The sequence below is a fragment of the Triturus cristatus genome, chromosome 1_2 (genome assembly GCF_964204655.1).
Source record: "Triturus cristatus chromosome 1_2, aTriCri1.1, whole genome shotgun sequence".
Lineage (NCBI taxonomy): Eukaryota > Metazoa > Chordata > Amphibia > Caudata > Salamandridae > Triturus > Triturus cristatus.
Genome location: NC_140580.1, coordinates 22,222,884 through 22,247,244, shown reverse-complemented (window position 1 = coordinate 22,247,244; position 24,361 = coordinate 22,222,884). Strand labels below are relative to the sequence as shown.

The window sequence follows — 24,361 nt, the reverse complement described above, 5'->3', positions numbered from 1 at the left end:
ATTGACACCCACTTTGACACAGAACTCCCTGAATTCCTCGCCTACCAAAGGCTCTTAACTTTCCTCTTAAATCCCGTTGGGGCAGACATATCAGAATGGTATGGGGAGTAGCCTTGCAGAACATCTTGACACATTGGGGCACAGGGCACACTCCAACCTACCAAGGATGGCTGCACCGAATGTGGTAGATACTAGGGATGGAACGCATACCCTTCACCTTATCAAATCAGGGTACTACCATGTCCAAGCTATGGAGCCCATTTTTTAAATGACTAACGTCAGAGTTCCACAAATTGACTTGTCCCAAATATTTACAACTTCTCCGTCTGTCTGAGGTCCTCCCCACTACCACTGAAGATAGTGAAATCCATGGTTTGGTTATGCATGAGACGGTGCTGTTTTTGGTTTATATGCTGCTGGGTCCGGGGTTAGGGAGGTGGGGTGGGAGTTATGGGGATGTCACACATTCTAATTCTATCTGGCCTGATGGATTTCAGGCCTTGAATCGCTAATGCTTTATGCTTCAAGCTAATAATAAGCTAACAAGCTAATAAGGAAATTTAAACCATATTCCATATTATTTATATTAGATCATATTAGACTTCCTCCTGCTCTAGTCAAGCCTATTTATTCCCTGTTTTCTTTGTTGCTACTGGTGTCCAAGGCTATGGGAAGGGCTGTCTGACCTGGAAACAACAAAATAATCGTGACCAGTCCACATTGATCTGACCAGTGATTCTTGGCTTCAGAATCCATGAAATGTTAGACAACAAAATGAAAAAGCAAGTCTCTGTGATTGTTCAATTTTGTATTATGTATGGTGCTTCATGTCTCTAGCAAGGTTACAAAGCATTCTGGTTTCTTAGCTAAGAAACAACTGTGTTTGTTGAGTTTGGGTGATAATTATGTGGGAAACGTCATGAATGAGGGTTGAAATATGCTCCAATCTTTTCATAGCAAATGTGTGGTTCTGCTTAAGCATGATGTGGAGCAAAGAGTTTTAAGAGAGATAGAGTTACTTTTCCAGTTATGTACCATTGTCTTGATAGCTGCTCATGGTTGGCAGGTTGTGGGTTTGTAGTACGGCCTAAATACGTAATATGAGGGATAGAGTTAGTTTTTCAGGCATGTAACATTGTCTTGATAGCTGCTCATGGTTGGTAGGTTGTGGGTTTGTAGTACGGCCTAAATACGTAATATGAGGTATAATGTAGGAGATTTAGAGGAATGCTCCAATCGTGTGACAACAACCCATCATGAAATGTGACAGAAAAGTGTAAAATAGATGAAGCCAATCTTTTGGAAATGTACAATCATTCTCTAATCTAAACTATATATTATATCTGTGTGGAAACAGCAAGAGCAATCTCCCAAATAATAATTGGAGCTAAGCATGTAAAAGGCCATATTATTTTAATATAGTCATTCGACAGACAACCTTCCACAGCAGTAAGTGACTCTATCTGACAGATACCCTCCCCATGATTCAGGAACAATATTGACATACAAAGAATGTGATGGATGGGAAAGAAGACTAGTCCTAAACTAACTACATTGCTTGCGTATATCATAGTAGATGACTTAGTTACTCACTTTCCAGTTAACTTTTCCCTTATTATATATAAGTTAATATTAGACAAATAAAAACACTGAAAATACTCTCTGAACAAAAGTGTGCTATATTACTGACTGTTCTCCAGGAATTAGACTATCTGTGTAACATAATTATCTTGAACTAGTGGGGAGAATGTTTAAAATATCAAAACAGTTAATGTGACATGCACATATCCATCTATAGCATTAGAGGATCTCAAACAGATAATTTACAAAAGTAGAAATCAACATTTTAAAAAATATTTATCTTTTATTGTGATTATTAATTCGGTATTTGTAAAAACAAACAAATTAGACATACACAGCTTGCAAATATGAACCTGAATTGGATTATAAATAAAATATTCCTTTTTCAAATGCAAGTCCATATTTGAATTTGATATACGGTGTACATTGGCCCTATTTCTGAGCGAAAATTACAACCAAGACAACATAGAATACGTCCAGACAGTTGATCTGCAATGCTATGGGTCTGGTCTTAATCACAAAGAATTATTCACAGCAATGGTAAATTAGATGTTCTTAAAAAGGCAGACATTAATTTCAGATCCTTGTTCACAGCAACTGGATAGGTGGAATTGTACGTTCATAAGGTCCACATAATTTGTAGAAAGGCTTCTGTCTGGTGGTTTAAGAGCATTTGAAAGTTTAGGGCATGACTGTGGGTGTTTCAGGGTGGAGAGCCGCACAAAGGTAGGAAGCGTAGAGGTTTGTGTGTATCCAGATACCTCATAAAAGTTAATGTCAAACCATAGAAGTACACAGACTGTCATGATCCTCCGTAATAGTAGATGAATGGAGGAGAAACAACAGCATCATCTAAAGCAGTGAGACTGGTAGTGCTGTGTAAATGCGTGTTGTTTGTGGCAGCTGGGAAGATCCACAGATCCCAAAAGGCATTAGTGCCGCTGTTGTGTCTCTCCAGGGGTTTGGACTACCTATATAAGTCCCTCCTTGGGAAGAGCTAGTGCTTGTCAATGAACTTTCGAGCCAGTGGACCATGGCTCGTGTTCGGGGACTTCCTCTGTTTCCTGTGGATTCCATTGGTCATATACCAAGGCAACTCCGCGGTGTATGAGCTCTGATTAGCCTTTCTAAAAGCGGCAGCTGCTCCTTTGAATTCGGAGCTCTCTTACCGCTTCCCTGTGGAGTCCGTTGCAATCGCTCCTTGGAATTGGACCTTGCTGCAGTCTTGCCTAGGATTCCGGCTACAGCGGCGCTAAAGGGTCAGAGCCAATTCAGCGCGGTCAGTTCCCGAACACTTGTTACCTAAGGAAACTCGCTCGCAACAAACCCTCTGCCGTGCCATGTGTGCTCTGCGGTGTCGGAGTTTTCCATCTAGTGTGGAAACTACGCTCTCTGGCTGGATAACATCATGTTTACGTATATCACCCCTGCTGGATCTGTTCCTGAAGGTTAGTGGCTGTGTGCTGTTTACCAATCTGAATCTGACAGATTGACAAGCCCAAGTTGCATACCCAGACTGGGAGATGAACACCAACGTAGTACTTACCTCCATACTAGAGACCATATCTGCCATGCAGGTTGAGGTTAACGCCTATAGGGCTGAAAACCAGGACCTAAGGAAAGAGATGGGTTCTATACAGAAACAGGTGGCTGAACTAGTTCGAAAGGGGAAGCCAGAACATGGTGGGTGCCACTATATCAGAGAGTGTACGTTGCCTCTGCCACAACACCCACAAACAGAGGTACCTCTAGGGCCATCAACACAAACATCCACTGGAGGGAGAGCATCTGGAGCCAGGTATTTCACTACCCGACCCTCTCCCCCGGTGTCAGCATTAGGTACGGCATCAATCCAGGTTATGCAGTCCCCACAAATTTCTTTGGCAGCCCCTGAACGTTACTACAGGGATCCAAAAAAGTATGGAATCTTCCTGAGTCAGTGGTGGTTACATTTCCTTTGCAAACCCACACTATTCCACGATGATCAGTCCAAAACAGCTTTTCTGATGTCCTACTTGGGTGAGACTGCAGCTAGTTGGTCGATACTATTGATGGAAAGAGACAACTCCATTTTGTATTGCTTTACCGGCTTCTGCACGGAGATACACAAGTCATTCGATAGGAAATCGCATCTACTCACTTCAGAATGAGAATTGATAACGTTAAAGCAAGGCTCTCAGGATCTCCTAACGTATATCACCATGTTCAATCACCTCTTGGTTGAAATGGATTGGCCACAAGAAAAGAGGACTACCTTGTTTTATCATGGGCTTCGTGGGGAGCTGCAAAACGTTCTTGCTCAAGTGATCCACCTGCCTCATACATGTGATGAACTGATCGAACTCACCGTACAGCTCGATCATTAGCTGCAGGAAAGGAAGAAAGAGAAAAACCGAGGTGAATTCAAGTACTTTGTTCTTCGAGGTCGGCCAGGTCCAGGGGAAGTGGCAAAAGCCCCAGAAGGAGTGGAAACCATGCAAATAAATGGGATACAAGGACTCCTTACCGTTGAGGAAAGAGAAAAGAGGCGTACACAGCGAGTCTGTCTTTACCGCGGGAAAGGAGGACACTTTATCAAAGACCTCAAGGCCATAACTCTACCCTTGGAAAGAACACCCCAGTCCAAGACTCAGGCAATAGTACAATGGCAAGGAGTCGTAAAACTAGTTAACCCGAGCCAGCAAGAGACCCCTAGCTCGGTGGTAAAAAACTGAAGAGGTCTCTCCCGTGATTGCAAATACCATACAGAATTCAATGCCTCACTTGAATGTGTGTGTGTATCTTTGGCTGGAGGACGGAATACTGTCACCGGTAACAGCCTTGTTGGATTCTGGAGCAACGGGTAACTTTATAAACAGGACATACTTCAAAGACATTGGAGTGCCTTGTCAAAAGAGTCATCCGAACCCTTGAATGCAGTTGACGGAACAGCGTTAACGTCAGGACCCGTTAGATACACAAGCAATCCGTACTAATGCAGTTCAGAAAGGAACATTACGAAAGCATACAATTCGATCTGATAGGCGCACCGCATTTCCGTTTGATTCTTGGTATGCCATAGCTAACGCTGCACGACCCCACAGTAGAATGGGCCAGTCGTTCAGTGAAGATAGATTCTCATTTTTGCAGGGAACATTGTACTCAAAATAGGGCAGTGCAGCCAAAAGCATCAAACTCCCAAGCAAATCTCCTGTCTGTTGGACGTGAAGATTGGCTGTTATGCTGTGTTACATCTTTATCCCTGAGTATGATTGTTTCTACTTTGTATTCAACAAACAAGAAGCAAGTCACGTTTCTCCTCATGATTGCAGGATTGTAGTCGAATATACACTTTGACAGAACCAGAGACTCAACAATTAAGTGAAAACCTGGACGAAAACCTAGCCAATTAATTCATATGTCCTTCTTCGACTCCTGCTTCCTCTCCTCTCTTCTTCATAACTAAGAAGGAAGGCGATTTAAGGACTTGTATTGACTACAGAGCTATTAATAGGGTCACCATAAAAAAATTATACCCCTTGCCTCTTATTCCGGGATTGTTGGATCAGCTAAAGGGATCGACTATTTTTACGAAATTGGACCTAAATGGCGCTTATCATCTGGTGAGAGTGAAACAGGGAGATGAGTGGAAAACGGTATTCCAAATGAAGTTCGGGCTCTTCAAATACCAGGCGCTGCCTTTTGGTTTGTGTAATGCTCCTGCGGCATTTCAGCACTTCATGGATGAGGTGCTTCATGGAATCCGAGGCGTGTTCTGTATGGTATACATTATACATCAATGATAGTCTAATATACTCCTCCAATCCTACTGAGCATGTAACACATGTCGGCACGGCACTGGAGAGACAACAAAAAAACTTGTTGTGTGCCAAATTGGAGAAGTGTTTGTTTCATGCCTCTGATGTGGAGTTCCTGGGATATGTCATCAACGCCATGGGTATACGGATGGACACCAGGAAGGTGGATTTGATCACACAGTGGAAAACTCCCTCATGTCTTAAGGCCTTGCAGAGCTTCATCAGCTTCACTAACTCCTACAGGAGGTTCGTCAAGAACTTTTCAGAGATCGTACATCCTCTCACCTGTCTATTGAGAAAGGGGGTGTCCTTCACTTGGACGGACCTGGCTGGGGCAGCTTTCCAGAAACTGAAATCCTGTTTCACTCAAGCACCTATACTATGGCATCTGGATGCTCAACTAGCATTTGTGCTGGAAACCGACGCTTCATACCACGCCTTGGGGGGTATTCTACCACAAAGAGATCCCGAGACAGGCCAGTTACATCCCGTGTTATCCAGAACTGAAGATGTCCTAACAGAAGACGATCCCCCTGCCGCAGGTCCTCCTTGTATCCTACGAAATGCCTTATTCCCAGAAAATGGGATAGCTGTGATCCCTATAGAAGACTTTCTGGAATACCTGAAGGTGTGTTTGTCTGCTATTGATAAACAAGCATGGGTGGAAGAAGAAACTGACAACAGAAGTGAGAATGAGGATCTGTCGTATCATCTTCATGCATTATATATTCAAGAAGTGGCATTGCAAGAACAAGTCTTTACGTGGGACCACAATTCCACCTTGGAAGGAAACATGGATATATACAAAACCATTGCTCTCATAGAAAGAAACTTCTGGTGGCCTGGGTTAAGAGCGACCATCAAGCAATACATCAAGGAATGTGCAGTTTGTGCCCAAGGGAAGTCTAGTCATACAAAAGCTGCTGGACTGTTGTGTCCTATACCTATTTCAACTACTCCGTGGCACACTGTCTCTATGGACGGTATTTTAGAGATGCCACCCAGCAATGGACACTCGGTTATACTTTTATTGGTGGGTCATCAAACCAAAATGGGTCATTTTGTTCCAATGAAGACAATACCTACGTCACCCATCTTAGCAGGCGTCTTCCTGCAGCATGTGGTGAGAGCACATGGTATACCATAAGCGATCATAACAGATACAGGACCACAGTTCACCTCAGGATTCTGGCTTGAGCTTTGCAGAACCGTGAAAAGTGATGCTCGTTCATCCACCAACTACCATTCGCAAACCAACAGGAAGACAGAGCACTTGAATCAAACCCTGGAACAATACTTGATATGTTTCTCAATACTGCATGAAACTGAATGTAATACCCTTCTATGGACTGCTGAGTTAACATACAAAAATGGAAAAAACACCACATTGAAGTGTTCCCCATTCTTTTGTTTGTATAGGTACAACCTCAACATGCATCCCTTGGCCAGTGGTTGCAAAATATCCTTCCATACAAGAGCATCGTGTGCATCTACATGCAGTAATCCTAGAAGCTAAGGGGCAATTAGTCAGGGCCCAAGAGGCCAGTAAGAGCTTTGCAGACAAGAAACGGTTGACGGAGCCTCCAAGGTGGGGTTTGGTTAGTCACTAAGAACCTACACCTAAACGGAGTCAACAAACTGAAACCTAAATATGTAGGATAGTACCCAATTGTAAAGATCATGAACTCACTAGCTATGAAATTAGCTCTACAGCTGCCATGGTGCATACACCCTGTTTTTCATGTCCTTATTGCGTCCTTGCCCACCACACATGAGATTAACTAGAACCCCAGCACCTGTTGATGTGGATGGTGAGCTAGAGTATAAAGTGCGCAGTGTACTTGATTCTAGGCGAGGGAGGATTTTCTACCTTGTGGAATGGAAAGGGTTTGGTCCGGAAGACTGGACCTGGAAGCTTGTTATGTTATGTTATGTTAGGGGCATTTGTATTGCGCACAGCTGCCCCAGCTAAGGGGCGTCCTGGCGCATGACAAGATAAACATAGCCGCACCTAACAGAACAGAAGGAGTGACATACAGACAACGCAGAAGTGGAGTAGTTAAAATAGCACAGTCTTTACAGCTTTACGGAATAAAAAGAGATCGTCCAGAAGGCGAATCTCCAACGGGAGAGAATTCCACAAGATAGCTGCTTTCACCCGAAAAGACCGACCTCCCATACGACTCATCTTAAATCTCGGGACCACCGCAAACGCTTGGCCCAACGATCTCAGAGAGCGAGAAGGTACATAAAAAGACAGGAGATTCAAGAGGATCCGAGGAGCTAGACCCTTCAGGATCTTGAAGGCCAGACATAGAACTTTAAAGTCAATTCTAGTTTTCACTGGCAGCCAGTGTAGAGATCGAAGAGTGCTGGAAACAGAGCAGGACCTAGGCAGGCCCACTATGGCTCTGGCTGCTGCGTTTTGGACCCGTTGAAGGCGGTTAATTTCCGCCAGGTTTGCCCCTACCAGGAGGGAGCTGGCGTAGTCTAATCGAGAAATTACAGTTGCCTGAACCACCAGCTGCCTCGTGGAGGGGTCAAAAAACTTCAGGATGGATCTTAGGCCTCGAAGAACTCCAAAACAGCAGGCCGCAGTTTTCTTGGAGTGCCCCACAAAACTGAGAGGGGGCTCCAGCCACACTCCCAGGTTTCTCAGCTCTGTAACCGGAGTTGGAACCGGCCCAAGCTCCGGTGGCCACCATCTGTCTCCCCACAGGTCACGCCCCTTCCCGACAACCATAACCTCAGTCTTCTTCGCGTTGAGCTGGAGGCAATTGGCATTCATCCAGCTCGCCACCGCTCTCAGTCCACTCTGGAACCTGGGGGCATCACACTCAGCATCCCCGCTGATAGTGACCGCTAGCTGAGTGTCGTCAGCATAAGAGACCATCGTCATGCCCCACTGCTTGACGACATCAGCCAGTGGCCTCACATAAAGATTGAAAAGCGTAGGACTCAGCGAGGATCCCTGAGGCACCCCCAGGCCCAGGGGATGGAATTTGGACTGATAAGGAGGTATGGCAACGCAGAAGGAACGGTCGTCAAGGAAGGAGCGGAACCACTGTAAGGCGGCACCACCAATGCCCATCTCCTCTAGGCGACGCAAAAGGATGGGATGTGAGACAGTATCAAAGGCGGCGCTTAGATCTAATAATATTAGCGCCGCCGTCTGTCCCAAATCCAGCAGCCCACGTAGATGTTCAACCATAACGAGAAGAGCTGTCTCCGTACTATGCCCAGCACGGAATCCATGCTGGGTGTCATCCAAGATATTAGCTCGGGTGAGATGGTCAGAGAGAGCCTGGTTAACATGGGCCTCCATAACTTTTGCCGGCCAAGGAAGTAGGGAAATAGGCCGGTAATTCTCCGGTTTCGAAGGATCCAATGAAGGCTTCTTCAAAATAGTAGAAACCACTGCCTGCTTCCATTTAGCTGGGACCATGCCCGTCACCAGTGAAGTGTTAATGAAAGATCGCAATATAGGGCGTCCTACGAAGGACTGATCTCTAAAGAAGACAGGCTTTAATGGATCCAAAGGTGAACCAGACTTAATTTTTAGGGTCACCCTATCAAATTCCGCAGAAGAAAGCAGAGGAAGGGACTCCATAATAGGGCGGCACGGAATCGTCACCAGAGGTCCCAATGGTGGACTCATAGCAAAAAACGTCCGGTAAATGGCTTGCACCTTCTCCAAAAAGAAGGATGCCAAAGCCTCACAATGAGTAGTAGAGGCCAATACCGGGGAAGAAGTTCTTTTGGCCAAAAGATCTTTAAGGGCCTTAAATATTGATTTAGATGGGTTAGAGCTGTTGCGGAATTCTTCCGAGTAGAACGCCGCGCGAGTTCTACAAATGGCTCGATGGTACGCCTTGACGGAGATCAGATACAGCGTTTTCTTAGCCGCATCATAGTGTCTCCGCCACTCTCTCTCAGCCCGCCTACAAGTGCCCTTTAACGCCCGAAGGGCGTTGTCATACCAAGGGCTCGATTCTCTAAAACGAGACCTACTTGCCATAATAGGGATCAAAAGATCAAGCGCCCTAGTAATCCACTTACAGAACAGGTCAAAACCCAGTTCCACACCATCCAAGGGTCCCAGCGGATCTGCAGCCAAAACCTCATGGAGGTCCTCTAATCTAAGTTTATTCCAGTGCCTTTTGAGAATAGGTCTCGGAGGAGGAATAAAGGGAGTGTCAGGCAACGGAGCTCGAATAGCCACTAAGAAATGATCCGACCACCCCACAGGTGTTATAGAAGAGATGGTAGCTTCCGGGAGATTAGTAAAAAAAGGGTCAAGCGTTTGCCCTCCCACATGAGTGGGTTGAGCTACCTTTTGAACCAATTGGAGGGCCTCAAGGTCAGCTAAGATATTATTAACAGCCGGCAAACTCCTGTTCTCAAAATGGAGATTGAGGTCTCCCAAGATGGAAAAATTAGCACAGCCCATAGACAAAGAACTGACAGCATCAGGGAAAGCTTCTCTAAATGCCACGTCACTGCCTGGGGGCCGGTAGACCACCATCCCCGAGATAGAAAACTGGGGGCTGATCGAAATATTAAAAGAGGCACATTCACATCTAACAATGTTTAAGACCTTCCAACTGCAGGGTAGACTTGATTTGACAGCGAGGGCGATACCCCCTCCTCTAGATAACCGATTAAGAGTGAAAACGGAATATTCAGGGGGGAAAGCCAAATTGATAATGGCTGTATTGTGTTCCTGCAGCCACGTTTCCGTGATCACGAATACATCAGGAGACTCCTCCTGTATTAGGTCGAAAAAGGCTAAATGATGTTGGACCAAAGACCTAACATTTAGGTTCAATAAACGAAGAATCGACGTCGAACCATTGCCTTGAGAAGCTGAAGGGGGGGTCCCCTTGCAGCTGGGAACAGGAGAGCCAAGTGCTCATCTCTTGCAGGCACACCGATAAGGACCGCTTAGCGGATGTATCTGTGCCTGATCGCACTTCGGAAGGGAATATCCAATAGACCGTAGAAAGATGCTAGTATAGGTAATCATTCCGACGCTCACCACCCGGGTGCCCGAGACAGACCCCTAGCGCCCTAGGCGTCCTCAGCGCGGACGGGCGCAGACGGGCAGGACTCAGGCACGACTCCGGCTAAGCGACGGCGCCCCATTGCGCGATCACGCTGCGCGGGAGGAGCGACTTTAAGTAGGTGTCCCGCGAGGTTTGTCCAGACGCGTGACCGCTCGCAATGGCGCCCGCCGGGATAAAGCAACACCAACCCAACCAAAGATGACGCCCAAAAGACAACTATGGACCCACCCGTGACCCGGACCCACCAAACGGCGGTGCTTGGAATATTTGAAATGCGGTAAGAGGGAGGGGAGACCACTACCTAATCCCAGACTAAAATCAGGGGTAATGAAATTAAAATAAAAACAGATACAAAAACGGGGAAGTTAAGAATCACAGCAGCGCAAGCGCGACTGGAGTAATACCTTGTCTGGTAGCCAAAAAAGAAGGACCGCCTTAAGTAGGTGTCCCGCGAGGTTTGTCCAGACGCGTGACCGCTCGCAATGGCGCCCGCCGGGATACAGCAACACCAACCCAACCAAAGATGGCGCCCAAAAGACAACTATGGACCCACCCGTGACCCGGACCCACCAAACGGCGGTGCTTGGAATATTTTAAATGCGGTAAGAGGGAGGGGAGACCACTACCTAATCCCAGACTAAAATCAGGGGTAATGAAATTAAAATAAAAACAGATACAAAAACGGGGAAGTTAAGAATCACAGCAGCGCAAGCGCGACTGGAGTAATACCTTGTCTGGTAGCCAAAAAAGAAGGACCGCCTTAAGTAGGTGTCCCGCGAGGTTTGTCCAGACGCGTGACCGCTCGCAATGGCGCCCGCCGGGATAAAGCAACACCAACCCAACCAAAGATGGCGCCCAAAAGACAACTATGGACCCACCCGTGACCCGGACCCACCAAACGGCGGTGCTTGGAATATTTTAAATGCGGTAAGAGGGAGGGGAGACCACTACCTAATCCCAGACTAAAATCAGGGGTAATGAAATTAAAATAAAAACAGATACAAAAACGGGGAAGTTAAGAATCACAGCAGCGCAAGCGCGACTGGAGTAATACCTTGTCTGTTCACAACCTGTATTGCCCATATCTCCTCTGACGATTCTATGCCCTTCACCCTTCCGGGCCTTGCGGAGGGGTACTGTCATGATCCGCCGTAATAGTAGATAAATAGAGGAGAAACAACAGCACCATCTGAAGCTTGAGGCTGGTAGTGCTGTGTGACAGCATGTTGTTGTGGGTGCTGGGAAAAACCACAGCTCCTAGAAGGCATTAATGCCACTGTTGTGTCTCTCCAGGGGTTTGGACTACCTATTTAAGTCCCTCCCTTGCGAAGAGCCAGTGCTTGTCAATCAGCTTGGAGCCAGTGGACCATGGCTCGTTGTTCAAGGAACTCCTCTGTTTCCTGTGGATTCTGTTGTTCCTATACGAAGGCAACTCCGCAGTGTCGGAGCTCTCGTCAGCCTTTCTGACAGCGGCAGCCGCTCCTTTGAATCCGGAGCTTGCTTACCACCTCCATGTGGAGTCCGTTGCAGTCGCTCCTCAGAATCGGAGCTTGCTGCAGAATTGCCTAGGATTCCGTTTACAGCGGCTCCGCAGGGTCGAAGCCAATTCAGTGAGTTCAGTTCTCGAACACTTGTTACCTAAGGAAACTCGCTCCCAACAAACCCTGTGCCGTGCCTTGTGTGCACACTTCCACACCACGGTGTCTGAGTTTTTCATTGAGCATGGAACCTGGACTCTCTGGCTGTACATCATCTTATGTTTTCCATGAGCGGGGACAACCTCTCTCACAACTTGTTCCTGAAATCAAGGCATGTTTATTTACCCTATTGGGCCAGCGCGCGCTCTCAGAAAGAGAGTAAGCATCGTGCTCAGACTTTCTTTCTTTTTCTATTGTTTTGGTCTTTTCCTGAAGTAGCTGTTTGCTACTTTCTTGGATGACATTAGAGGATCCTGTAACACCATACATTTTATATTAGTCGTCTTGTGGCTTACCAGCAACCACTTGTACTCTGGCAGACAAGTTCAACCCTTGGTGTTTACTTTATTCGGTGACTGCAGTTCGTGGTTTGACTCTTACCAGTATGCAAAGCATGTGAGTGTGTCTTAGAGGTGGGGGGTTATTCACTTCTCCCATTCATACTGACATTATTGAGTGGGATGTTAATTATTAATAGCTGTGTTTTCTCTTGTGTACAGGGTGCCTTAGTGCTTCATTGCATATGTATTTCTCATGTGAGGAGAGTATCGAAGAGGCCCTCTGGTAGCAGACCGCTGCCTTTTGTTGTTTTATCCCTTTCCCTTTTCCCCTACGAACTTCCGTGCAGGGTAGGGTGTTTATATTCCCTGGGGGGGTAGTGCTAAGGGTAATTGGGAAACGTGCATTGCCCCTGCTGGATATGTTCCTGAAGTTTGTGACTGTATGCTGTTTAAAAATCTGAATCTGACACAAATAAGGCCCTGTCAAATACAGAATTAATACATTCTCCATAGTGGGAAAGTGGAAGTAACATCATGACATATATGGGTACACAGGAAGTGGTTTTTCACAGGACAAAATAGTTTCTTAAAGAGAAAGAAAAAAGTTAGAGTTGCTAATGTTATGTTATACCTTGGTAAATAGCAACTTAAATCCTGAGCAAGGCTTCAAGGTGCTGAGCAAACCATTATAAGCACAACATTTTAATTCATCACAGAGAATCCATAAAAAGATAGAAATCTGAAGCATGTTTTCCACTGATCATCTTGGCCTTTTGCAAATTGGGCTATTAGTATATTTCTGTGATTCATCCATCCATTTATCTGCCTCACTCACTCTTTAATGTAAGATGTTTATGTGTTATTGTGGCCAGTGAGTTAGAGGTATGGTAGAAGTGCTCAGCTTAACACCAGGGCTACAGTAGTTGAGTTTGGTCCATCACAATCTCTAGAGCAGAAAGTAAGAGGGGTAGACAAGAGGGAAGAGACTGCGTGACAAACATAACCCTAATGTGTATATTTGCAGAGCACACGTTTACCCAGAAGAGCATCTTGGCACTGAATAACAGATGTTTATTGTTACCCAACAGTACTCATTTTATTGACCTCAGAAAGACTGAGTGGACTTGCCGAGATTTGAACTTCTGACCATGAGGTGAAACACAGGCCCCTACAGTGGACGCATTAGTCGACTAAGCCACCAGACCCGATCAAAGGAAAGCATTTTGGATTGGGAATGTGACCTCAGGTAAGATCAGAGCCTTTGTATAAGCACTGTAGATCTTTATCCTAAATCAGAGGTCTTCAAACTAGGGGGCAAGACCCCAGGGGGACTGAATTATTCTTGCGGGCTCGAGGCATTGGTCAGGAGGAGCATGTTGAATTTTAGGGTATATTCACATATACCAATATTTTATATTTCATTGAATGTATTCAATGGTATATTCCTTTTCTTCCCTCTCCTGGGTTCCACTGTTTCCCTTCCCTCTTGGTGGTTCCAACATTCCACTGTCAGTTGGATGAAGAACATTTGACAGTTACTGGTTGTCCAATGGAACAGCTGTGCCGACTGATGGAGGCTATTGTGGAATAAACACTTTGTTATTTTATCTACTCAGAAGTGTGCATTTCATTTTAACAGAGCATCACGCTAATATAAAGTGCTGTGATTTACCGAAAACAACAGAGAGACAGTGAGATTCTCTAATGGGCCATCTGTATAATCTTTTATCACTCATTGTCACGGTCACCGGGTTATTCTCAGGATTGGATCGAAGCTCAAAAAGGATCCACCTCTTGACAGCCCCAAGTCCGGATAGAATAAATCCTCTCGGACTAGTGAGATGGTCAAGCGAGGGAAGGAAAGGGTAGGAACAGCTGGGAGGGAGACCTGAGAACAGAGAAAACAGAGAGAGAAATCAATATCAAAATATAATTCAATGTCTTAATGTTTGGTATCTAAAAGGACGTTTGGTAGTGAGAACCCACTCTACCTGTAAAGCAAAATACGGATGGCTTTCTGCGGGGCGAGATGTGAGGGTGAGTACAAGGTAACAGCACATTCATATTCTATTAAAGAAATGTGCATGGTTAGCAACGATTCTCATTTACATAAAACTATACATCCTTTGTCATGTTTATGCACCATACTATATCACTCATACCTTTGTCATAGAACATGCTTGCCGTTACCGTACCTCCTCAACTGATCTCCCTTAAAGGATGAGAATACAACAACCGTAAGCCAAAGTTTGTTGCAGGCAAAGCGTAAACACAAAGAGTCAGATATCCAAATACGTATCCATAAGTTAGATATGCACTCTGGTAAAAATGCAGTGTTAGTTTCCCTTCAGGATTAGATGCCACAGCATTGCTCGCGTAACATAGTAGAATGGTAGATTTCACCAGCAGTATATTGTTCTCTCACAAAACAGACACAAGGGCTCCCACTCTTGCTTCAGAGAGAGAACGTAAATAAAGCCCCAGTTGTAATGCCTTGGTTAGAACTCACCTAGTGATCACAACACCCCTCCCCGCATGAGACCGCCTGGAAATGCGTGTCTCTCCAACGGGAGGAATCAAAAGGAGAAGCGTGGACTGCAACAAAGGTTCAATTATACCTCCCGCATGAGACCGCCGAAAATGCGTGTCTCTCCAATGGGAGGAATCAAAAGGAGAAGCGTGGAATGCTACAAAGATTCTACTATACCTCCCGCATGAGACCGCTGAAAATGCGTGTCTCTCCAACGGGAGGAATCAAAAGGAGAAGCGTGGAATGCAACAAAGATTCTATTATACCTCCCGCATGAGACCACCGAAAATGCGTGTCTCTCCAACGGGAGGAACCAAAGTAGTGAGCAGCAGATGCCTCCGTTGCCCCAGGAACCACAAGACACTGGATTAATAACTGAGGTTGGTGCAGGAGCGCACCCTTACCCGGACCGTACTTCAATCCACGAGACGTCTGCAGAATAATCGGCGTCTTCGAGAAAGCGCCATCCCCGAATATCCATTTCCGAGAACGGCACGTCAGCAGCATGCCGCGTCATCAAGTGCTACTGACAGCGCCGGCGGATGACGGGAATTGTAGTTCCCATTCCCGATCGTCTCCGCAGCTGCAGTCAGTGCGATCGTGCTGCATGTGCCCTGACAGTACATCACCCCTTCGGAGAGCACTGACAAGAGCAGGGTTTATCCGGGAACCGCCTGTGAAATGCCGCCACCAACCGGGGACCGTGCACAGAGGAGACCGGTTCCCCGGAATCCTCCTCAGAACCATAACCCTTCCAGGACACCAAATACCACAATCTCCTCTGGGTGATCTTGGAATCCACCACCCCCTTTACCTCATATTCCTTGTCATTATTCACCCAGATTGGCACTGGCTGCCTCTTCACCGGGCAAAAGTAAGGCTTCAGAAGGGAGACATGAAAGACCGGATGGGTCCGGAAGTGTGCAGGTTTCGCAACTTTGCCGCCACAGGACCTACCAGCCGGAGGATCCTATACGGGCCTATGAATTTGGGGTTAAGGAAACTATGTCTCTTGAATCGTATGTTCCGTGTAGAGAGCCACACCAAATCCCTATTTTTATACTCTAGAGCGGGCCTCCGATGCTTATCTGCCCGTAGTTTGTACAGCATTTTAGCATGTTTGAGATGAAGTGTGGTGTCAAGTAGTGTTTGACGGATGTGCTTCAACCGCTGTTGCACTTCTGGGAGCTTAAACGAGCGACTGGGCGCTACAAAAGGGATGAAAAGGGGATGGAAGCCATATGAACTGTAAAACGGGGAATGGCGTGTTGAGCTGTGCAACGCGTTATTGTAGGCAATTTCGGCGATCCACAACCAATCCACCCACGCTTCAGTGTTTGTGTCTACGTAGCATCTCAGAAATTGCTTAAGGGTCTGGTTCAACCTCTCCGTCTGGCCATCAGTTTGCGGATGGAAACTGGTGGACAGAGCTGACTAAATGTTCAACCTAGAACACCAAACCCTCCAAAACTGAGCTGTGAACTGCGAGCCCCTGTCTGACACTATGGTTCATGGCAATCCATGTAACCTGACTATGTGAACTAGCAATAGAGTGGCTAACTGTCCTGCAGTAGGGAGCTGTTTACAGGCTATAAAATGCCCCATCTTACTTAAGTAGTCAACAACCACCAGAATGACTGAGTGTCCCCAATCTCTGGATAACCCAACAATGAAATCAACTGACCATTGCTCCCATGGATTTTCGGGGGCATGCAAGGGCTGTAGCATTCCTTGAGTTTTGCGTTTATCAGTTTTCATCTGAGCACAGCCGTCACACTCCTTAACCCACAAGAGTATTTCCCTACGAAGAGAGGGCCACCAGAATTGTCGTAGTGTGTTGTCCATGGTCTTTTGGCTCCCACAATGTCCCGCACACTGAAGGACATGGCACCAATGGAATGCCTGCTGTCTTAGTTCCTTAGTGGGTAGCAAGACTTGATTTCCTTTCATGGGGATACCTTGTCGTAGTCTCCATTCTGGATGATGTCCGAACCAATCTCTCCAGGTGGCGTTCAGCACTCCGCTCTTGATCTTCTGAAGGAAGTTGTTTGTATGGGTTATACCGATCAGTTGGTCAGGGGCTATGATTGGTCTTTCAGGGTTCGTTATGCCTTCGGTCTGTGTGGTTTGTCTGGTCAAGGCATCCGCTTTCTTGTTGTCTTTTCCAGGCCTAAAAGTGATGACAAAATGGTATTCCGCAAAGAACATCATCCACCTCAGCTGACGAGGAGTCAGCTGCCTGGAAGACTTCATGAACTGCAAGTTACGGTGGTCGGTGTATACAGTCACCCGGTGTTTTGCTCCTTTTATCCAATGCCTCCATTCCATAAAGGCATTCTTAATGGCCAGCAAGCTCAAAAATGGTCCACCTCTTGACAGCCCCAAGTCCAGAAAGTATAAATCCTCTTGGACTAGTGAGATGGTCAAGCGAGGGAAGGAAAGGGTAGGAACAGCTGAGAGGGAGACCTGAGAACAGAGAAAAGAGAGAGAAAACAATATCAAAATATAATTCAATGTCTTAATGTTTGGTATCTAAAAGGACGTTTGGTAGTGAGAACCAACTCTACCTGTAAAGCAAAATACGGATGGCTTTCTGCCGGGCGAGATGTGAGGGTGAGTACAAGGTAACAGCACATTCATATTCTATTAAAGAAATGAGCATGGTTAGCAACGCTTCTCACTTACATAAAACTATACATCCTTTGCTCTCATGTTTATGCACCATACTATATCACTCATACCTTTGTCATAGAACGTGCTTGCCCTTATCGGACCCCCTCAACTGATCTCCCCTAAAGGATGAGAATACAACAACCGTAAGCCAAAGTTTGTTGCAGGCAAAGCGTAAACACAAAGAGTCAGATATCCAACTACGTATCCATAAGTTAGATATGCACTCTGGTAAAAATGCAGTGTTAGTTTCCCTTCAGGATTAGATACAACAGCATTGCTCGTGTAACGTAGTAGAACGGTAGATTTAACCAGCAGTATATTGTTCTCTCACAAAACAAACACAAGGGCTCCCACTCTTGCTTCAGAGAGAGAGCGTAAATAAAGCCCCAGTCGTAATGCCTTGGTTAGAACTCACCAAGTGATCACAACACCCCTTCCGGCATGAGACCGCCTGGAAATGCGTGTCTCTCCAACGGGAGAAATCAAAAGGAGAAGCGTGGAATGCAACAAAGATTCTATTATATCTCCCGCATGAGACCGCCGAAAATGCGTGTCTCTCCAACGGGAGGAATCAAAAGGAGAAGCATGGAATGCAACAAAGATTCTATTATACCTCCCGCATGAGACCGCCAAAAATGCGTATCTCTCCAACGGGAGGGACCAAAGTAGTGAGCAGGGGATGCCTCCATTGCCCCAGGAACCACAAGACACTGGATTAATAACTGAGGTTGGTGCAGGAGCGCACCCTTACCCGGACCGTACTTCAATCCACGAGACGTCCGCAGAATAATCGGCGTCTTCGAGAAAGCGCCGTTTCCGGATATCCATTTCCGAGAACAGCACATCAGCAGCGTGCCGCATCATCAAGTGCTACTGACAGCGCCGGTAGATGACAGGAATTGTAGTTCCCATTCCCGATCGTCTCGGCAGCTGCAGTCAGTGCGATCACGCTGCATGTGCCCTGACACTCATCCTGGCTCAATGGAGGTGTCAAGAGGTGGGGGTGGCTCCGAATAACCCTCAAAGACCTCCCTACCATTTCCGATCAAGGGTCACATTGTGGGGACAATTCCGATCCAGGTCGGAAAGCACTCCGACCGAGTCGGATCCGGAGTGTTTTCCGACCGAGCCGGACCCTACAGTCCGACAGAGCGAGTACGATGCGGACGTATGTTGGCGGACTCGGATCAGTCGGACTCCCATAGAAGTCAATGGGAGCCAGTTGTACGACGCGTACATGCGCTCCCATTGACTGAATGGGTACGTCTCGAACAAGTGCGCCCCTACAGTGGGTACGCGTCGGTGCCATCCGTTCCGTACATGCCTGTGTGGGGGAGACCAATGTGTCTCCTCCTGTGTGCGAGTCGTATGGCTGCGGGTGTCGGGGGGTCCGACGCGCACCACTGAAGTCCGACTCCAGGAGCTTTTGCGAGCCGGACACTCCGGCTCACACAGGCTGTCCGACACGTGCATCGTACTGGCTCGATCGTGAATCGCATCCATTGCACGCCACGGTTAGCTTACGACCAAGACGTGCGGAGCGGTTCGGAGCCGGAAACGACTTGGTCGGTGAATTTCATGCAGCTCGCATCGTACTGGCTCGCTCGTACAGCTGTACGAGTCGGGTGGAAAACACGCGTACGGCTCGCAGTTTTTCCAGCCGGATCGCGTTCGGTGCCCTTCCGACCCGGATCGGAATCGGCCCCTGTGTATACTTTAACACTTTGGAGAGACTAGGCTGCCCACAGTATGTTGGCAATAATGTATTTGATTGCATATAACTCTATAAAATATAGCTTTTAAAAATATATGAAGAGCTGGCAATTTTATATATTAATTGTAAAGTAAAATATATATTTGCCAATGGCAATTTATAATTGGTTATTTCCGTCCAACACTGCACATAGACCTTCATTGTGAGGCCCCAGGAAGCGGAATCGCCTCATGGAATTCTAAGTGAGTTTGTTGATTCTAAGTGGGTCGGAATTTCCACACCCAGTTCTTCTAGATGTGGGAAAACCAGGCCCAAAAGCATGGGAACATTGCATTAGGCTTTGGCTGCAGTAGCAGCCAAGCTTCATTCCACTTTTAGGTGGTGCAAAAGTGACACAGGGCTCTCATAAATAAGCCCCTGGTGATCATAACCTCAAGCCTATACTTAATGGCTCATCCTTCATCCAACATTATGGTAGCAGGATGCATCCTTCATTGTAATGCTGGAGCAGCTGGTAAATCTATATGTTCATATAACAAACTGATTATATTAATCATGGGTGCAGGATGTAACCCTTAATATCACTGGTTTAAATTAACAAACCCCTATCATGGTGCAGACATCGACCAAGGATGACTGCATGAGGAATGCACCATGATTATGGGTCATAAGTTAAAACCCATGACTTTAGTTGCTTGCAATCATCCATCATACAGTTTATTTATTATCCAAAGCAATTGCTGACAATGTGTGATAGTATATTGATCAACAATTGCATATAGTCAGTTTGATTGGGTATCCCCAACAGAAACATCAGAGAAATGGTCATAAATCCCCCTGAAGGACGATAGGAAGCTGACACAAGTACCGGTAAGTTGGCTCAGTCTCAGGGAATCTCTTCTCTCCCCGCAGCCTCCCGCAGCCCAAGGACAAGTTAATTGGATCAATAATGGAATGGGCTAAAGTTGAGGGAGTGAGGGGATGGGTACAAAGTAGGGAGAATCTAGATCCTCGTGGACTCTCCTAATGGAGGAAGAGAGTACAGCAGGAACTGAAACAAGGTCACTGCAAAGTCTAAGTACCTGAGCAGCCAAGTCAGGAAAGCAGAAACTGGTCGGTCAACAGGATCAGTGCTACTAACTCTCATACAGAGGACGTTGCTAAGACGCTGCCCTTTTTGGTTCAAGCTTTATTCGGTTTCAACATAAACCATAAAAGCAGCACAGTAAAAATGACACTGCAAATAATAATATAAATTCATACAAAATGTGCAAGGCATCATAAATGTTGAGCTATTACATAAGCACCATAAAATCTTGTCCACAGTCACCCACCCCTAAAATGCCTCAGTCTCACAGCGGCTTTTAAAAAACATACAACATTAAAAATAATATCATCGGAAAGCAATTGTAAACAAGCATTGGCATAGCCAATAGGTCTCGCTTTTGGGACCTTATAAGTATTTAGTTATGCAGCACAATATCCTTGGTGCAACAAGATCAACAGTTGCATGGCTAAACACTTATAAGGTCCCAAAGGCAAGACCTATTGGCTATATATACAGCTGTTGATAATGTAAGCTGAGTTCACAGTTCACACCGTTTCTTTAGATCTCGCGACTGAAGAGGAAAAGCTTTGCATTAGTGAATCATATATACAAGTTTGAACAGTCTTACATATGAATAGAAGTCTTGCCTCAGTGGCAGGCAGTCCTCATTTACAGATCTGTATTGTGGTCCTGTAAACTGGCAGCCAAAGAGTTTGTACTACAGGGGATTGGGCCTACTTGTTTAGTGAACAAAATAAACACAAACTGTGGGCCTGTAGTTAGGTGTTTCTAGATTGTAGACTGCTTTCTCATGTTGTGGTCAGCATTGTGATGACCTGCCCCTAATTTGTCAAGCTCTTTTCTTTGTTGACAAATTGACCTCCATTGCTCTGTATGCCTTCTATGGAGCCGAGCATTTGCCCCCACTCTTCTGTTCTTTGCCACGTCCCCCTTTCAACATAGCTCCACTCCCCCAACAGAGCATGAGCAGCCAGTCCCAGACATTGTTAGCATTCTTTCAAACTCATTCAGCATCTCACTTTCATTCCGACTTCTGCTACAGACTTTGCTTGTGTCTGATTTTAGCTCTAGAGAGCAGAGAAAATTGAACTTGGACCTGCACTATAGCCTGTAAAAAAATTACTCCAGGGACAACCTAGAGGACTATGTGTTGATGGAATGTAAAAGACCGAAAACATGGCATTCTAGTGACTGGGACAACCAAAATTGAACGTCCTCTCCCATTCTAATGTGTAAATTATCATTACTTGGTAAAACCTCAATGTGATGTGATGGTATTCTCCAATCTAGTTTCCTGAGCGCTCTCCTCTTTATTTATGCCTTTGCATTCTAGGAAGAAGACACACCAGTTCTTGTGCCATTTCTTTTGAAGGAGACGGGGTGTGCATCATCAGGAATCAAGTAGCAGACTTGTTGCAAGCACTTCTGCTTCAGGAGGATCCAGTCCACCAGGGTGTTGAGGCTCTATAAAGTGATCTGGACTAACAATCCAGATATTATCTGGACTTCCTGGTTCTTCTGCGGGTCCCTCATGTAGGGCAAAAACTCATGAGGCGGATCTTGCCTGAATCTTCATAACGAAGACATGTTTGTTGGAGTCCTGTTACAGCTGGCACGTTCAAACTTTTAAGCAAATTATTCTGTTCTCTGTCACAGAACATTGTCGTTTTTCTGGTGTATTGGTTTAAAAAGGGAACTGCTTTGAAATAGAGCATGAGCACGTTTTATCACGTTATCCCTGGAAATTCAGTATAGCTTAGTAAAGTTTCTCCCAGAAGGGTGGAAAGAAGGGTGGAAAGAAAGAAAACCGTTACAGATTCAATAAATTGGTGGTGGGTTGTGCTTAAGCATCAGTAGGGTGTAGCTCTCTCGCAGAAACCGGTCATGAGCACTGGATGAACGTAGATTTCCCGCCCTCCACCCCCTTTACCGCACTGTAGTAATATTCATTGATAGGAAGCCAGATGGCGGCTGCGTGCGTGCACGAGCGCGTAACAGCAAGCCTTAGGCCACAAGCAAAAGCTTGTGGTCGCATTTCTAAAGCCCCCACTCACTAAATGTCTCGCCAGACCAGCGCATGCGCTGGCTCAGGCGAGACCTAAAAAAAAGGTTGCAGGACAGACTTGATAAAATTCCTATGCTTTCAACAAAGGAACAATGTTGAGTTTCCTAGGCTCAGTGTAAAAACTACATAACATTAAAAAGTATCTTGTATCCTGCGGAGACACCTGGTTGCAGCCGCAGGGTCCTAATAAGTGAGCCTCTGACCAGCCACCTGGAGACGCTAACAGCTGAGGCAACAGGTTAAACCTAAATCTAGTGAGTAAAAATCAAAACAAAGCACCGTAGGTTTCTAAAATGCTTCTTGTTCTTGATCTCTGTCTCATGAAATGCTGCCTCGCCCAGTTGTTATCCGCCTGAACCACAGCATCCAGGTTGGAAAACAACTTATATTTCCCTATGTTATGCATCAAATCCTTGATATTTTTAAACCAAGGAATAGGGAGGGTGTGATCAAGAGAGAGGAAGTCCTTCAAGACCACCTTCTTGGTTCCCCTTTAGTCCAGATATCAACCCATCCTAAAAGTGAGCGAAGGGCAAGGGCATCAGAGAGATAACTCACCCCACTTCGTCATGCACAATATAATGTGGGATACTTTGGGGGACACAGATAAGTCGTCTTAGAAACTTATTTTCAACAATCTGTAGCTGATTCAGTTTAACGTACCCGCAGATGTCACTCCCATTTAATGCTTTGTAGACGCATTTGGCCTGATACATAAACTGTAATCGGTTTCCTGCCCAATCTAGAGGCAAAATCAAATGGCGCTGCAATGGGTCTTCTGACTTCAGCTTTTTTTCCTCATAACAGGGGATTCCACCTCAGGTCTGAATTAAACAGAATACCCAGATAAGGTAATGCTCTTACTTTGGATAATAAATGAGTCCCTGCTTTAAAACTTTTAGTTTTGGTAGAACGAGGACCTGCCAGCATTGCAAAGTATTTGCTGACATTGATTGTTAAATCAAGCTCCTCCATAAATGTCACAAAAGAGTCCATAGGGGTTTGCAGACCCATCGCTGTCTTAACCATTAGGACGGCATAGTCTGCATAAAGCAGGACTGCAAAGAGGCATGTTCCTACCTGAGGGAAATCTGCTAGGGTGTCCACTAGGACCTGTTCAAGCTTATTTATGTATAATGTGAAAATAAAAGGGACCAGGATGCACCCCTGCTTACCTCCTTCCTTTTTTAAAGCAGCTAGTACAGATCAAATTGTTTGTGTATCTAACGGATGCAACAGTGTTGGCGTGGAGGTCCCTCAAAAAGTATTCAATGTCCAGTTCCACCCCCATTGTCTAGATAATTCACCATAGTTGGCTCGATTTACACAGTCAAAGGCCGAGGTGAGGTCCATAAAGGGTAGATGAATAGATCCAGAGGGGCCACTGTGTATTTGCTCATAACCATGTATAGGCTCAGGCACTGTTCGACAGTTGATGTGCTAGATTTAAATACATATTGTAGATTGGATAAGATGCCGTGCTTGTCAACCCAGGAGCTTAGTCTATCAAAAAGGACTCTCCCAGTCACCTTAACAGCCGAGTTGATCAGGCAGATTGGCCTGTAGCATTGGCGGTTATCCTTGTCCCGCTTCTTGAAAACTGGGACAATAATGGAAGTGGCCCAGGAATGAGGGTTTCCCACCCCGACTATGGCATTTAAAGTGTGAGTTAACACTCTGGCCAATAAATTGATATCTCTAATATACAAATCAGGTAGGATCTCATGTGGGCCAGGAGCCTTATTTTTGTTCAGTGCCCATATACCCTTCCTTATTTCTACCAGGCTAAACTGAAGATTTGAGGTCCCATCCAATAAATGCTTGATCTCATAATCTGCAGGGGGTGGTTACACTATTATATATCCCCTCAAAATGGAAAACCCAGCTA

General features: G+C 45.8%; 1 long non-coding RNA gene across 1 annotated transcript in view; it reads left to right on the top strand.

The window, feature by feature from the left end:
- Nucleotides 1-23,879, top strand: part of LOC146866667 (uncharacterized) — a 403,211-nt gene extending 379,332 nt beyond the window's left edge. Inside the window, exons 3-4 of the long non-coding RNA XR_014965709.1 lie at nucleotides 13,511-13,668; nucleotides 21,742-23,879. This is a non-coding gene — a long non-coding RNA (uncharacterized LOC146866667). The remainder of the gene's footprint in view (nucleotides 1-13,510; nucleotides 13,669-21,741) is intronic.
- The last annotated feature ends 482 nt before the right edge of the window (nucleotides 23,880-24,361 follow it).